The sequence below is a fragment of the Schistocerca americana genome, chromosome 7 (assembly GCF_021461395.2).
Source record: "Schistocerca americana isolate TAMUIC-IGC-003095 chromosome 7, iqSchAmer2.1, whole genome shotgun sequence".
Classification (NCBI taxonomy): domain Eukaryota; kingdom Metazoa; phylum Arthropoda; class Insecta; order Orthoptera; family Acrididae; genus Schistocerca; species Schistocerca americana.
The window spans coordinates 481,855,633-481,863,251 of NC_060125.1; positions in this window are offsets into that span (position 1 = coordinate 481,855,633).

Consider the following 7,619-nt stretch of genomic DNA (forward strand, 5'->3'; position numbering starts at 1 on the left):
TGGCTACCCTACGTGAGCGAGTACGAAGAAAACGGAACGATTTGTGGAGAAAAAAGTCATGGATCTTTCACCAAGACAACGCCCCAGCTCACAGTGCGTTGTCAGTGAAGACGTTTTTGGCAAAGCACAACATTCCCATCTTAAATCATCCACCGTACTCACCTGATTTGGCCCCCTGTGACTTTTTTCTTTTCCCTAAAGTCAAGTCAGCTTTGAAAGGAACTAGATTTGAGACTGTTGAAGCAGTAAAGGAAAAAGCGACGGAAGTAATGTATGGACTTACCGAAAATGATCTGCAGCATTGCTATGAACAGTGGAAAATTCGTATGGAGCGGTGTAGAGACCGAGGAGGAGAGTACATTGAAGGAGATAACATGAAATTGTAAATAATTGTAAATAAATGTTTTTTCCAGCATCAGTCCGGTTTTTTTCTAGCCGCACCTCGTAGTACTTGCCAGAATGAGATTTTCACTCTGCAGCGGGGTGTGCGCCGATATGAAACTTCCTGGCAGATTAAAATTGTGTGGCGGACCGAGACTCGAACTCGGGACCTATGCCTTTCGCAGGCAAGTGCTCTACCAACTGAGCTATCCAAGCATGACTCACGCCCCGTCCTCACAGCTTTACTTCTGCCAGTACCTCGTCTCCCGTCTTCCAAACTTTACAGAAGCTCTCCTGCGAACCTTGCAGAACTACCACTCCTGAAAGAAATGATATTGCGGAGACATGGCTTAGCCACAGCCTTGGGGATGTTTCCAGAATGAGATTTTCACTCAGCAGCGGAGAGTACGCGGATATGAAACTTCCTGGCAGATTAAAACTGTGTGCCAGACCGAGACTCGAACTCGGGTCCTTTGCACTTGCCCGCAAAAGGCAATCACTATTGTGATAAATGATCAGGACTGTCTTTATGAGAACAATTTTTCCTTTTGACCAACAGTGCGTCAATAAGTGTGTGCATTTGATATCTTTGTTATTGTAATAGGGAAAAATGTTATGAAACCATTATCGACCACTGCCGAAACAATTTGTAAAATTTTTTGTGGGGAGCATGGGGGCTATGTATGTAGGCTGTTTAGGTTTTTATGTTGGTAACGCCATGTAGCACTCTGTATGAAAATCACTGGCTGTACTGTGTGCAGTCTGTGGCTGGTTGGAATATTCGCTATTGTAGTGACAAAAATCTTCGTTACTCGAACTAGTGCAATACAGTGAGCGCCAATACTGTCAGCTAAATAAATGATTCTAACAACTGAAGAAACTAACTACTGATAGGCACAGTTAGCAAATGAAAGACTTTGATAGAGAACAAACAATGTATTTACCTTAATAGTGTTCTAAAGTCATAATATATGTTATATATCAGTTCATGACATCCAGTCTTACAAATTTACTGTCTCTGATGGACACACGTCCAGATAATCCCATCTCAAAACTCCGCAATCTCTCCCTCTACATCCACCACTGCTAGCGGCTCACCTCCAACTGCGCAACGCTACGTGCTGTTCACATCCAACTGCCCAACACTACAATAGCGAATATTACAAAAATGCCAAACAGCCACAGACTGCACACAGCACAGCCAGTGATTTTGATACAGAGCGGTATCTGGCGTTACCAAAATAAAAACCTAAGCAGCCTACTTGCAATATCTAATGATTCTTATACCTTTTATGAAATGTAAAGCTAACTAATCAATGCAATTTAACGCTTTCACTGCTAATCCCGATATTGCAACTCTGTGTAATATGTGATTAGAAATAAAGAAAACTTGCATTTTCATAAAATTTTCGAGAATACTGCACACAGACACAGACACACACACACACACACACAAACACACACACACACACATATATATATATATATATATATATATATATATATATATATATATATATATATATAATGGTTGAAATGGCTCTGTGCACTATCATCAGTCCCCTAGAACTTAGAACTACTTAAACCTAACTGACTTAAGGACATCACAAACATCTATGCCCAAGGCAGGATTCGAACCTGCGACCGTAGCGGTCTCGCGGTTCCAGACTGTAGGGCCCAGAAGCGCAGGGCCACTTTGGCCGGCTATATATATATATATATATATATATGCCGCCAGTATGTATACGGCATTAGAAGTGAAAGGTTTATAAGGTGCGGCCCTCCGCAAACCTCTGTGTCTATAATGTGGCCTCCCAAGCCAAAACAATCGCCCACCCTTGAAATAAACAATGGTTTTTGAACTACCTTCATGTTGCGAAACAAAATTCAAGGTCCTAATAATTTCAGCAACATAGACATTTAATCCAAAATACACAACACAATATAAATAATCTCTATCTCTATATAGAATTGCAGTGTATTTTTTACATTCTAGTTCAAGACAAATTTTATTAAAACCTGATGTCAAATCTAAACTGCTCACGTATTTTACACTTTCAGATTTATATAATAGTTTATCAATATTTTCTTGATGATCGTTCTCTCTTTTCAGGAACATGCTCATGTGTCTTGAGTTGAGAACTAACCTGACATCACTATCTCGTTTTGAAACCATTATGAAGGGTTTGTTACACATGCTCCTAATTCTTTCTAAAATTCTCCATGATTTTTAATTTGTGTTTCTACTGATTTTGCTTTTGAAAATGAGATTTTGTTGGACTTCATAAAAAATTATTGGTGACATTTAAAATGTTACTTACACTGATAGTTTTTGACTCTGCCTGGTTTATCATACATCTTGGAATGTCCACAAAGCTTCTTTCAACTTTGCTTTCTGTTTCTAATTTTAAGTTATAGCCTCATTGATCTTACAAGTACCTCAAAATTTTAACTGCGTGCATGGTCCAAGAATATTTCAACAGAAAGTTATTGATTATCATCATGACTTGTTATTTCCCGAACATTGTTACATTCCAGAAGTTTTGAAGAAAGAAGAGAAGGTACTGGCCGAAGTAAAGCTGTGAGGACGGGGTGTGAGTCGTTCTTGGGTAGCTCAGACGGTAGAGCACTTGCCTGCGACTGGCAAAGGTACTGAGTTCGAGTCTTGCTCCAGCACACCGTTTTATTCGCCAGGAAGTTTCATGGTTACATTCATTTCCACTGTTTGGAATAAACACATCTGTCTTGAAAGTAATGTTACCCTAAGGTTTAGTAATTATTACTCATTTTACACCCCCCTGAAATCTTGGTTTTACTTTTACTAACCATCTCCAGAAGGACAGTTTCTGATGAGTCATTAGAGATCCGTGTTCTAAGTTTCTATTGTCCATATCATGAGTAGCACTTTATTCTTTCCAATCTTGTTTTGTCTTCCTGTAGCTTTCTTCACTTTCACCCCTTTCACTGGTAGTTCAGTAGAATACTTTGCATTCATAATTTATCCTTAAGCTTCACTGTTGTTTTTGAGATGGAACTTCCTATGTCTATCAAGCATTTATCTTCTCAACCATCTATTTTGACTTTTATGAATGAGCATTTAGATATTTACCCTTAGCCTTTTCTAACAATGAATTACTTTTCTTGTCTTTAAAATTTAATCCTTCTCTTTATCTTTTTCACAAGGTTTCTCAATTTCGGTGTCCAACATACCAACAGCTGTACCTAACACTTCATTGTTTTCATTATTTTCCAACATGGGACGAACTCAAAGTAAGCTACCAGTTTTTGCTCACTATTTACTTAGTTGGGTTTTTCATCAATTTGAATAAGACACCCTGCTGATTTTAACACGCATATCCCATAATTTTTTTACTATCACCATTACTACCATAAGTATTTATCATTAATCTAAAAAAATTTTCTCCCTTCCCTTCTAAGTTGGTGCATCTGTTTTCCTGACTGAAATCTTCTACCTTCTTTCTTCTCAACCGTTCAATGAATAATGGCTAACAAGAACTGGCAGGCTACATCTGTTTCTTTGGTACATCTCCACTAACAACTTCATTCCCTGCTACTTCAACATTAAAACCCTCACTGTCATTTAACTTCATTACCTCATCTGCCTGTTAGTACTTTAAACACTGCAGCCCAGTCAGAAATCGTGATAATCGAATATATAAGAAATTATGAGCCTCGATTGATTTAATGAAACCAACCTTTACCTAGGTTTCAGCCCAAGTAATTGCGCCTTCTTCAGAGCTAAACCTAATTCTATAATATGTCTGCTTGGGCATGGTTTAGGAATGAAACTAAAACAGCCTGAATAGGTGTAGTCACATTTTAAAAATGCGGTACATAGGTCCTAAGTAACCACCAAGACATAACTTAAGCTCCATTGAGCGCCTCGTCTCCATGGACGCCATGTGGTGGGTCTCAGGAGCTCATGGGAAACTAAAACTTTTTCTGCCTAGTTGTGAAATTCAGTTGTAGTCTCAACATCCATCTCTGAATCCCTTACTTCTACAGTCACATTTATTTTCTAAAGTATCACCAGCTCTCACAGTGTCCCAAAATGAGTCATTAAACCTTACAGTGTCCTAAGATACTTTATCAAATGCTAACCTATCCACATGACAGATTGATTTTCTGTTCTACCCCCACAGGTTTTCTGCCTTTTATTCCAGTTTAACCTTTAAGCAAATGCGTTATTCTTCGTAACATACAGTCACACATGGGGTCTAGAAGAGCCTCGACAGAATTTAGGTATGTTTATAATAATTATTGGAAATAGCTTGTATATTTATATATTTATATAATAAAAGACAACATATTTAGTATTTAAATCGTATACTGTGCTTGTAATAGTTAGTCTTAAAGGAAATTTTGCGTCAGCTACAAAAGCATGTTTCCTTCATTTTTATTTTTATAGCTCATATAAAATGATGTAAAGATCAGCTCAATCATTGACATATACTTAAACTCTACATTTTCTTTAACAGAATAGCAATATAAAATGAAATTGAAACTGTAAAGCAGAAATAAGTAACAATAATACAAAAGACAGCACATTATTATATGTCTATAGAATCATCCGTTTCCTTTGGGTTGGCACGACAAACAATAACTGATTGCAAGTTTGCAACATTTACACATTAGAGAGCTCTTTTTATCTTTCGATCTTGGCCAAATATGAAACCTTCGTGTTTTAGAAACACTAGGTGCAGGTTCATCTGAATTAGTCATTACTCTCTGCCAAAAAATTTTCACACTATCTCCCATTCATCTTTTGACGAATTTCGGTTATTTTCTGATCTGCTGTAAATGTGTGGCTTTACAAGACTCACTGAAATGGAGCTCATGCATTCTCTATGGTATATTTTCTTACTTGTACTTGAACTGACCAAGAGAACGCATGTATTAACAAGAGAATTGTTCAGTATAGCAGTGAAGGTTGTGTTTGTACATCTTCTTGTTCTACGACAACCAGAATAATTTAAGAATTTGAAATCGAAGGAGTGAATTCTTCATTAAGTGTTATTTTAAAATTCTTTAATTTCAGGTTTCTTCGATTGTCGATTTACAGGCACTTCATGACGCGTAGAGGATAGTAAAACTACATTTTTATATCTCTTTGGAACGTAGGACACCAAGGTCTTGTCTTGTAAAAATCCTAACAATGATGATCCAATGGGTCTCCTTATATTAGGCAAAAACTCACGAGGAATTTCTCGTTTGTTTTTTCGTATTTCACACAGTACTCACATATGTTAGTCCGTGGTTCAATAATTTATGTAACTCATAGATGTTAGCCAACTGTCTCCACTGATATTTCTATTAACACCATAAAATGGCTCCACAAGTTTAGGCACATCCTGCATTGCCAGTCTGAAAAGGACATTTCTTTGAGTAATCGGTTTTCCAGAGTACATAAACGCATTGTATAAGTAATGAGTTTTTGCAAACACAAATACAATGCATTTTCAGGCATATTTCCCAGTTTTACTTCTGCTTAACATTCTGAATGAGCACCTTCCTCGAAATTTCACCAACATTTAATCAACATGTAAATGTTCTGAACAAGTATAGTCTGCGCTACAATTGCTAATAAATTTTCAAAAATGTCTCGTATCAAGACCAGTGTATCTGCAGATTTTTTCCTACTGTGTACTGATGACATCGGAAGTTACATTTAAATGAATGAATAGAAATCTGTTTATTTCCATAACGCCTTCAAAAATATCTCTAACAATAAAATTAGTTGTCTATAGCGATCTAACATCTTGATGGTTTGATTTGAATAGGGAAGCAAACAGAAATATCTCAAGGTAAGCTCATAAAGCACAACACTCGATGATTTAAGAATAATGCTGTCGTAATAATGGAGTTCTCTTGGTATAGTGCATGATAGTCTCAATCGCATAATAATTCCTATCTCTCTACGGTGCGACGTTTCATATTTACAAGCAGCAAGTCCTTTCAGTCCCGCGCGCTCTCTTACAGTACTGTCGCAGAAGAAGCTGAGTAGCACCGTCTTGTGGTGATGATACTAAATTGTTGCATCGAGGGTTATGAGTTGAAACCGCACTTTGTCTGTAGAATTTTAATTTCTACATTCGGTTCTAGTACATTCTAGAAGTATCCACAAATGTCAAGAATCATTGTACTGGATTGTTCTGTAGCTGTACATATACTATATGTGTTCTGGCCGGCAGCCGGTATGGCCGAGCGGTTCTAGGCCCTTCAGTCTGGAACCGCGCAACATCTGCGGTCATAGGTTCGAATCCTACCTCGGGCATGGATGTCTGTGATGTCCTTAGGTTAGTTGGGTTTAAGTAGTTCTAAGTTCTAGGTGACTGGTGACCTCAGATGTTAAGTCCCATAGTTCTCAGTGCCATTTGAACCATTTTTGCTCTGGCCGGAGGCAGTTCGCTCCGCACTCTTTATGTGGAAGTGCTGAATAAACCTTCCTTATGTGAAATTAGTGTTCGTCATTCCTCTAGTTATACTTTCTTCCACGTGACATTATTCTGGTGGAGGCGCTGGGTGTTGTAACTTGTGATAGCGCACATTATCGACGGCACAACGGCTCCCATCAGGCCACGACAGAGCCGCCGTTTACGTGGCGAGAAACCCGAGTTCGAGCCATATTCAACAGATCGCAATCGATCGGAGGCAAAAGGAGAAGAGGACGTTACGACGACAGCAACTGTGTGCCACCACATGAGACATCTTTCCGGGTTCTCTGGTGACGATGGCCAAGATCCAAACAAGTGGCAGAAGGTATATGAGCGTATAGCCAAATTTAACATACCGGATGACACCGTGTGTTTGGCTAACGTTTTTCTACTTGGAAGGCTCTGCCAAGCAGTGGTATGAGAAAAACGAGGAGAAGTTCACAAGCTGGGAAGTATTCCAGGCTGAACTGCGGATGTCTTTTGGCGACGCATAACGACAGAAGCGCAAGGCTAAAGATAAATTAAAGTGCAGAGCACAGAGTCCAGGAGAAACTACAGCATTCTATATTCAAGACGTCTCGAAGCTGTGTAAAATAGTGGATCCTAGAATGAAGGAGGGAGATAAGGTTCCGCATCTCATGAAGGGTGTGCGCTGTGGATATGTGTCAAGTGCTACTCCTGGAGGAGGTTTCGACAGCAGACGACTTCATAAAATGGTGCCAGCTTATCGAGACAATGCATCAATAAAGTATTACACGCAAGAAGTTTGAACGGCTTCCAAAC